Raw genomic sequence first — 10243 nt, 5'->3', positions numbered from 1 at the left:
AATCGATGGTTTTAATTAAATGTATAAGTATCCATTATTAGGCTGCAGCTTTGAATATTTTGAAATAGTTTACACAACTTAAGATAGACTTCAGGTCATCATAACATGCAACGTAGACGCTGTTTCGTGCGATTTGGAATAAAAACAAGAACACGCTTTTGTACCAATTCAGTTTTGTTTATTTTATATAAATATTAGATTGTGTTATTTTAATTTTAAACGTAAATAAAATATGAATTCATCGCAACAACTTTTTGTATTACATATAACATATTCAAACATATTTACATGTTATTTTATGTTACATATATACAAATATATTTACATATACAACATATTAAATTATATATTCAAATATTAACATATTTAGCAACCATTAATAATAATAACAAAGGCACAACTTTGAACATTATGCGATAAAAAGAATAATAAGAGCAGCGTTTTGGGAAAACTGGGTTTAATGCATGTTAACATGCAAATCAGGGACGACAGTCTCCGCTTTTATGGTATTTTTCGTTTAAAGAAAGTCTCTTCTTAGCGAGAATCCAGTTTGGGCGGAACATGTCGTCCCTGATAAGCCTGTGACTTATTAGATCTACCATAATTAACAAGCGTTGAAGCGAACACGTGTAAATATCGCTTGTCATTGATGTATGATATTAAATCGTTACGTATAACACACGAACTGTTTTATCAATACTTGTCATACATTCAAAAATGTGTGAATAGCATAACTTATACATCGATACCGCATTATTCGCATTTGTTCACACCAAAAATGTACGCTTAACAATTAAAACATTCACAGAAGACACACATGATGATTTTGGTACAAAATAAGTCGAATGAACAATATTACATTCAATACGGAAGCACACTGGCTATTTTCTCCCACAAAATCTAAACACATGTGTAATTGTATAAATTCCTCCAGACCTCGACGTCAATAGATAGAACATTCGAATCAACGAAACGTATTTGTAACATCGGCACAACTAACGCATGCGTTTGTTCATTTCGTTGTCACAGACGAACAATTGATGCTTAGTCCATAGGGTATGCGAGCTTTTTCCGGATGCGACATCTGGATGCAAGCGCATTTTTTCGACGAGAGCCGGAAACCGCCGAATGTGATCACGAGATTACATGACGCTGCATCAATCCAGGAGGTCACTAGTTCTTTTATTGTCGGGACGTCGCCCGTTCCATACGCCGACGTTACGTGCTTCCGTCATTATAAACTCCTCGACGTCAATGCTGTAAAAAACTTCGATTTTGTCGAGGCTCATGCGCGAGGCGCCGTTGCTAGGCATGGTCTCCGTTGTTACGGCCGTCCGCGCATGCGCGCTGAGTGCCGCAGCGTCCAGTGGGCCTCCGAGGTAGTCCCGGGTGGCCAGCTCTAGGTTGCATTTCTCCGAGGTAGTCCCGGGTGGCCAGCTCTAGGTTGCATTCCTCCGAGGTAGTCCCGGGTGGCCAGCTCTAGGTTGCATTCCGGGAGAGCTGAAATGAAGACACAAACTCTTTGCTTACAGAATATACGTTATTTTATTAAGTCACTTTATACACCTTGCGAAATGTGTATTACTAAATTAAGTTTATTTGATCAGTAAGCTATTGCATGTTTCGGTGGGTTGTGTCTCATGAGTGGGTTGTGCGACAGTCCCGATGTCACAATCATAAACTATTATATTTATTATATACATGTACCATATTATGGCCAAAAGCAACGTAACAAGCCATCAATCAAACAATGTATTAATAACTCGATACAAAAAGGAGAATGTTTTAGAACAGCGCAAACACATAGCGCCATTAAGTTATTCGATAGTTAAAACCAATGAATACGGAAAATGATTTATCATCGTCAAACAAACGGGAAACCTGTCTATTTGTTTCTATACTTTATTTGCACCAATGTTTGAATGTGAGTATATGTTGATAAATGATTTATGCCAACACGTATCTATGGATATGGGCCGTGCTCTGTGAAAAAGGGGTTTAATGCATGTGCGTAAAGTGTCGTCTCAGATTAGCCTTTACAGTCCGTACAGGCTTATCCGGGACAACACTTTTCGCTTTTATGACATTTTTTGCCTCACAAAAGTCTCTTCTTAGCAAAAATCAAGTTTTAACGGAAGTTTCTCCCCTGGTTAGCCTGTGCGAACTGCCCAGGCCTATCTGGGACCCACATACATAAACCCCATTTTCGCAGAGCGCGGCTCATATTATTGTTATTAACACAACTATGAATCTATAGATATGTTGCCAACATGTACCTATAGATATGCAAATAAGTACAATACCTACAAATGTTTATATGTAATTATTTCCAGCACGTACCTCGGATGTGATTCAGCAGATGAAAGGTCGGAATGACAGACTGCGGGTCCAACATGTGCAATTTCACGAACAGTGTGTTCATCGCCGTGTTGTATTCCTCCTCTGTCACATGACCGCGGACTATTTTTGCACCCATCCCATCGTCCAAGAGGGCTCCGTCATGCGCTCAATAATACGCTCCGCCCACTCCGGCCTGAAAGTAGTCGTTCGTTTTTTTATAAATTCCCACATGGTCGACAACACGGCAAACATTCGAGGCATATTTCTTGCTTTTCCAACATAAAAAATCCACGAAATTTCGTGTCCATGAAAAAGTTGTAGTTTGTTTAACCACGAAATTTCTTGCCAACGAATGTAAATAATTAAACATTATTTAAAAAGACAGAGAACAAGCTTACCCATCATCGTCAATGAAGTCTTGCAAACTGATGTTCGTCCGTGCGTCTCTCACTACGGACGGGTACAGAGCGCAGTACATGGAGAACACTGGAGAAAACAACAATAACACATAACAAGTCCGGTCGGACTTTCGAGGTTTCGACAGTAGTAATATTACGGCGTTCAGCTCACTCTTTTCCTCGATTACCTGGTTTTCCAATGCTAAAATACTTAGTGATGCCAGTAAGGCTCGATTGGTCATTGTCGGCTCGGGCACTACTTACATATTCCCCGGGTATTCTTAAGTATACTTACATGAACCCCGGGTACGGTAAATATACTAAAAGGTTCCCCGGAAAATTAACGCTAAATAGGTCGTTCAGGGCTATTTTGTTGTACTTAATTATATTCACATTGTTGTCAATTTTCTGTTAAATGGCCTCCTTATAACCGAAACTCATACTCAAAAAGCATGTTGATGCAGTTTTTTTTAAAGAGAAGTTTGTTTAAGATAATTGGTAGCGCGTTTTACGACATCGGATTTCGGGCGGGAATACAACTCGGGTACAGTCTATTATCGACCGGGTACGATTGAGTATATTTACCGTACCCGGTGTATATGTAAGTATACTTATGAGTACCCGGGTTACATGCAAGTAGTACCCGCGCCCACAATGACCAATCTAGCGCCAGTAAGCGATAACTACCCTGCGTGAATCAGAGGCAGGAGCAGAACATAGAAAGGTAATCGACCACATAACTATTTATTGTGTTGAGAAGTTTTTTTTCCGGGGATAATTGTGGGTGTATCTTCTAAAGAAAATTTATCAGAGTTTATGACTTGTTGAAAGTAATTATCGCTAAATTAAATGACCGCTATTTCTTTGAATTAGAACGGTACAATTACACCGTACTATCGGTTTATGACACCGAATCCGCTTTTTAGACTTTTACGGACGTTACGTCAACGGAACGTGACAAGCTTTATTTACTGAATGAATGAGATGCATGAGAAAACAATTATACCAGCGTTGATAAAGTCATTGTTTAATTTAACATTATGAAATAAAATCAATCTTAAAGATATTATTCTCTATTATTCAATGTACACGCGTAAGTTAATGCTGTTATTATGCTTTGTTAATGCAATGTGCATTTGTTTTACACTGTATGCAAACGACTGGGTGGGGTAACGACGTAGTAATACTACCAACTGACCAACCTTCTTAAAATTGTGATCCGAATTCAACGGTCACCTGTGGACAACGGTCACTTTGATCATTTCCCTTGACTGACCGCTGAATTCAGGTTTGACTGTATATTAAAATTAAATCGGTTTATCGTTCTCCTGTGTTTTTTGCGAATTACACAAGCTATAATATAGAGAACTTAATAAATATTCAATGATCAAATCAGTGCAAAATAAAGTTAAATATTATAGTTATGTTTTACTTTTTAATTAAATTTTTCTTTAGACTCAAAATGAAATTGAGGGTCAACGATATCCGGCCTAAGGTTTGTGAATGACGTCATTTTTAAGTGCTTGGTCACTTCTTATATTTATATGCAGATACTTCTTTGTTAATAACCAATGGCATAAAGCAATATTTACCCAATTTCTTCCAATGTACGCTAGTATACAGTTCAGTCAGCACACTTTCCAAGTAATTCTTTTCGATCATACAGTAAAACTTGTACGGATCATCTCCTTTTGAAATGGCCTCGCAAATGACTGCAACCGCCAGGCTGTGAATCGGAAATCCCCGTAAATCTTCGTCGGTTATTCGGGGATCTTTCGTCACTTCCGGAAAAAATACTTCGTGAACACTTGGGTGTAGTTTTATGCAGTTCAGCAACAGATCACGTGACTCTTGCGTTACTAAATCGACGCCATTTTTAAATGGCGTCAATTATTGCAAAACGTCTAAAGTCAATCCATTATGTTTTGGTTTACTTGGTCCGGAAAATAGTTTGAAACCTTTATCTTCATTTCTCTTCTTAATAACTGGACGTTTTACTGTCGTAAAAGAGGACACTCTTTGTACTTCAACATTCAACCTGTTTGTGCTTTTCTCCACTCTGGAGTTACTTGCTTTTGACACTTTTGTAACCTCAGACAATGAAGTTACTCGCAAATAAGTAGTCTTTACTTTCGTGTTCTTGAATGTCGTTGCATTATATCTTGAGAAAATTGTAGATGTCTGAAAGATAAGGAACGCTTATAGTAGCATTCCAACAATGTATTTGAAGAATGCGGATAAATATAATTTTATTCAATTTAAGTGAACACAGCAAAATATAGTAATAGAGTAAATTGTCCATGACATTGCGCTTTGAAAACAATTAGTTTACAAAAATATTTAGTTTTATTATATTATCATTGGCAATATAACACTAAATAATTAACAATATATGCTATTAATATACCGTGCTGCCATTTCAAACATGTTGACATTATTTTTAATTTTCAAAGAGGCGTGCCTGACCCATGTGATATAATAAATGTGGGTCATATAGAATCAGTCGACATATGTCGCCTTCGTAGATCATGTGACGACGATATTAAAATAACATCTGTCGCAGTTATAGTACAATTGTTATTGCTATATATCCATAGTTGTGGCAAGGCTATATGCATCTTATTGTTAATTCGTTATTGTTTCTCATATTGCACTCGTAGTTCCGACATTCGTGCCGGAGGGTCTTATCATCAAATGCGTTAAGATAGCAGATATGCCCTTCTTCAAAGGGTGAACGTTGTTTGATATTTTCCGCAACATATAAAACCATTCTAAGAATTTGTGGAATGTGTGTTGTGTATTTAGATAATGCCACTACGCCACGCCTACTTGTAAATGAAGCGTAGCAACGCTCCGCCCCATGTTCTTCATAACTGCATGTTGACCTCTGATCTGTGTTAGTTAGTTGTTAGGCATTGATCGCTTCTATCGTTGAATGATAATAAAGTAGCCACTGAAATTATATGCGTTTCACTTCGTTTGTTTACCGAAACACAACAAACTGGCGACGAGGATAAAACTTTGTGGATTATATTTCGAGAATTTTATCCGTTTAATAAGATTGTGCGTGAAATTCTGGATATAAACACAAAATGGCAACGGGCCTGATTGGGAACATTAACGCTTATGACAGCAATGTCGAAACATGGACTTCCTACCAGGAACGACTTGAACAGTACTTTATGGTCAATGACGTCGATAATGAATGAAAAGTGGCAGGACTTTTAACACTCCTCGGTGAAAAGACGTACGGGTTGTTAAGGAACCTTACCGTACCAGCAAAGCCGTCCGATAAATCGTATGAGGAACTTTGTCAGCTTTTACAAACTCATTTGTGCCCGAAACCGTTAATAATCGCGGAACGATTCCGATTTCACAAGAGGAAACAAGCAGTGGGCGAAAGTGTGAGTTGTTACGTAACTTCACTTCGGAAGTTGGCAGAATTCTGTGAATTCGGATCGAACTTGAACGATTCTTTAAGGGACAGGTTCGTTTGTGGACTTAAAGATGCAGGAACACAGCGAAGATTATTGTCAATCGCTGATTTGACACTGCAAAATGCCATAGAAATAGCGCTTGCCATGGAAGCTGCACATAAGGACGCCGCCGAGTTACAGTTATCGGCAGCCGCCGATGTGCCTGTCAATCGAGTTGGACATTCAACAAAACCCAAGAAATGGAAGCATCACAAACATGCCAAAGAGAGCACCAAGTGCATCCATTGTGGGAAAACTAACCACCCTTCCGATAAATGCAGACTGAAAGATGCAGTTTGTCATCACTGTAAAGCAAAGGGACATATAAAGGCTATATGTAGGAAGCTTAAGTCGGTGCAGTGTATGGAGGAAAACGTTTCAGTGATCAACACTGTGAACAAAGGAGACAACGGGAAATGCATCGTTAAGCCGAAGATTAACGATGTCGAGGTACCCATGGAGCTTGATACAGGATCAGCAGTTACCCTCATATCAAACAAGGATTTCCGAAAACGATTCGGAAATATGAAGCTCGATCCTGCTTTTTCCATACTGAAGACATATTCAGGCGATGTCATAGAGCAACAAGGGACAGTAATGGTGCATGTCAGTTATAATCGCGAACAATGCGACTTTGCGTCGTAAAAGGTGATGGGCCTGCACTGTTCGGAAGGGACTGGCTGAGTCACATCAAACTGGACTGGAACACACTTTTTAACGTGAACTCTGTGACAACGGAAGGCCTGAAGGTACGTCTAAATTCTATACTTGACAAACATAAAGACGTGTTTAGTGACGGTATAGGACAGGTGAAGGGCATTAAGGCAAGGCTCACCCTAAATGAAAATGCTCTGCCTAAATTTATAAAGGCTAGGCCGGTACCGTACTCTATTAAGCCAAAAATAGAGAAAGAACTGGACAGTCTCGAGAGTCAAGGAATCATCTCGAAAGTGGACACCAGTGAATGGGCGACACCGATCGTTCCTGTCGTAAAAGGAAACGGCGATGTGAGAATATGCGGTGATTTTAAGGTTATCGTAAATCAATCAATCAAGGTTGATAGATATCCTCTCCCAAGAATCGAGGACATTTTCGCCAATCTGTCAAATGGGCGAAAATACAGCAAGCTTGATATACGACAAGCGTACCTACAACTAGAATGCGAGGACGAAACCAAGGAGTTGCTAACGATCAACACCCACCGAGGATTGTACCGTTACAACCGGATGCTATATGGGGTTTCTTCTGCTCCAGCTATATGGCAACGCACAATGGACCAAATTCTTCAAGGAATCCCTGGGGTGCAGTGCATGCTGGATGATATGGTGATTACTGGTGAAAGTGATAATGTGCATTTGGATAACTTACAAAAGGTGTTGTGTAGGTTACAGCAATATGGAATTAAAGTAAATAAGGACAAGTGTGAGTTTTTCGTGCCAAGGATTACATTCTGTGGTCATGAAATTGACGAACAAGGTTTATGGAAGTGTCAGGATAAAGTAGAGGCGGTATTGAATACACCACCTCCATGTGATGTTACATCACTTAGGGCATATCTCGGGGTACTCAATTATTACCACCGTTTTCTGCCAGATCTCGCGACCGTAACAAAGCCCATGAACGCGTTGCTCGAGAAAAATCGAAAATTCGTCTGGTCAAAAGAATGCCAGAGCGCGTTCGAAAAGTCGAAAACACTTCTCATTACGGAACCTGTTCTTACACACTACAACCCGGAACTTCCGGTTAGGCTCGCGTCGGATGCCTCACCGTTCGGTATTTCCGGTATATTGTCACACGTTATGCCAGATGGCTCAGAAAAGCCGATCGCGTTCGCATCAAGGTCACTTACCAAAACTGAAATGAAATATGCTCAAATCGATAGGGAAGCATTGGCAATTTATTGGGCAGTACAAAAGTATTACCCATATCTCTATGGTAGAAAATTCACATTGGTTACTGATTGCCAACCCCTCACTTCAATATTCAGCCCGAGCAAAAGCATTCCGGCAACGACTGCCGCGCGCGTTCAGAGATATGCTATATTTCTCTCTGGATTCGATTACGATATACAGTACAAAAGTACTAAAATGCATACTAATGTGGACGGATTGTCGCGTTTACCCGCGCCGTCAAAGGAAAAAGGGTAAAGAAATTTCAGTTGAAGATGTGTTCTACACTTCTCAGTTAGAACAAATTCCGGTCACGAGCGCGGAAATCAGCCGTGAAACTAGGCGGGAGCGCGTTATGTCACGTGTATTTAGGAAAGTACAACAAGGTTGGAATACCAATGATAATGACCCTCTTTTGAAAGGCTATTACGCGCGACGAAATGAATTGACAATTCACCACGGATGCTTTATGTGGGGCATTAGGGTGATAATTCCCATTAAGATGCGCGAACGTGTGCTGGATTTATTGCACATCAGCCATCCAGGTATCGTTAAAATGAAGGCACTAGCGCGTAGTTACGTCTGGTGGCCTGGCATTGACACTGACATCGAACACATGGTTAAAAGATGCGAACCGTGTCAAATGCAACAGAAATCGCCCGCGAAAGTTCAGTTACACCCGTGGGAATGGCCTACGTCAAGTTGGGAGCGAATACATGTACATTTCATAGGTCCATTTCTTGGACGCATGTTTTTGGTTAGCGTAGATGCTCATTCGAAATGGCCAGAAGTCATCGAAATGAAATCGATAATTTCTGAAAGAACAATTGAAGAATTGCGTACAATATTCGCAAGATACGGCTTGCCCAAGCAATTAGTATCAGACAATGGTTGTCAATTTACATCTGAAGAATTTTCTCTGTTTATGAAGAGAAACGGGATATGTCATATAAGAACTGCGGTAGCAAAACCGTCCACAAATGGTCTTGTGGAAAGGTTCAATGGCTCTTTCAAATCTGCAATGCGCGCTTTAATGCATGAAAACACCGATTTCAATTTGAAGATCAACTCTGTCTTGTTGGCATATCGTAATACGCCACATTGTACGACGGGGGAAACTCCTGCAAAACTGTTTTTCGGTCGGAATTTGCGCAGTAAACTTGATTTGATGATACCCGACACACAGACACGAGTCACTAATGGTCAAATGCAATTGTCAATGGCTGACAATAGAAAAGTTCGCGAATTCGAATTAGGCCAACGTGTCTTAGCGCGAGATTTCAGACCTACTTCAAGGGAAAAATGGATCCCTGGGTCAATAGTTTCTCGAGATGGTCCACTTCTATACAAAGTAGATATCGGGAATAATATGACATGGAAACGCCATGTTGATCAGCTTCGCGCGTCGGAAATGCAGAAGTATTCTGGTATAAATGTACCTGTTTTCACACCCTTAGAAACTACGTTAAATGCCGCGAACACAAATGTCAGTGAACTTCAGCCGGCACCGAATTCGATGGAAATAAATGAGTCCCGGGATAATCGTTGTAATGATACGGATTTACGATTGCCAGAAAGACGCTATCCATTACGCAATAGAAGACCGCCCGAACGCCTGCAGTACTAATGACACTGATGGTTTAATGTTAGGCCAATTACGTTTTATAGTGGCATACAGACATTAACTTTAGTTGGCAGGAGAGAAAGACAGATCCTCAGTTGTTTGTACAACCTGTGTCGAATTCGAACGCTCACTAATGTTCTTTGATTGCATGCTATAATGAATAAAAGGTCATGCTTAGTTAAGAGGTCATGAACTTGAAATGTTCAAGGTTTTATTGATTATTCATTATAATTGTTAGAATTGTGTACATTGATATTGACATGTAAACGCATGTGTTTGTATGTTCATTTTTATGTACATGTATGATCAATGAAATTAAAAGGGGAGAATTGTTGTGTATTTAGATAATGCCGCTACGCCACGCCTACTTGTAAATGAAGCGTAGCAACGCTCCGCCCCATGTTCTTCATAACTGCATGTTGACCTCTGATCAGTGTTAGTTAGTTGTTAGGCATTGCTCGCTTCTATCGTTGAATGATAATAAAGTAGCCACTGAAATAATATGCGTTTCACTTC

At 39.8% G+C, this 10243-nt stretch overlaps 1 long non-coding RNA gene across 2 annotated transcripts in view; it reads right to left on the bottom strand.

The window, feature by feature from the left end:
• Positions 1 to 476: 476 nt before the first annotated feature.
• Positions 477 to 10243, bottom strand: part of LOC127874152 (uncharacterized) — a 10872-nt gene continuing 1105 nt past the window's right edge. For both annotated transcript variants that reach the window (XR_008046660.1, XR_008046667.1), the window contains exons 2-5: positions 4331 to 4919; positions 2739 to 2826; positions 2341 to 2533; positions 477 to 1500 (exon numbers count right to left, since the gene is read on the bottom strand). This is a non-coding gene — a long non-coding RNA (uncharacterized LOC127874152). The remainder of the gene's footprint in view (positions 1501 to 2340; positions 2534 to 2738; positions 2827 to 4330; positions 4920 to 10243) is intronic.

The sequence above is a fragment of the Dreissena polymorpha genome, chromosome 1, assembly GCF_020536995.1.
Source record: "Dreissena polymorpha isolate Duluth1 chromosome 1, UMN_Dpol_1.0, whole genome shotgun sequence".
Taxonomy (NCBI): Eukaryota; Metazoa; Mollusca; class Bivalvia; order Myida; family Dreissenidae; genus Dreissena; species Dreissena polymorpha.
The sequence above is the reverse complement of the archived record's forward strand: the minus strand, read 5'-3'. Positions and strand labels throughout refer to the sequence as shown.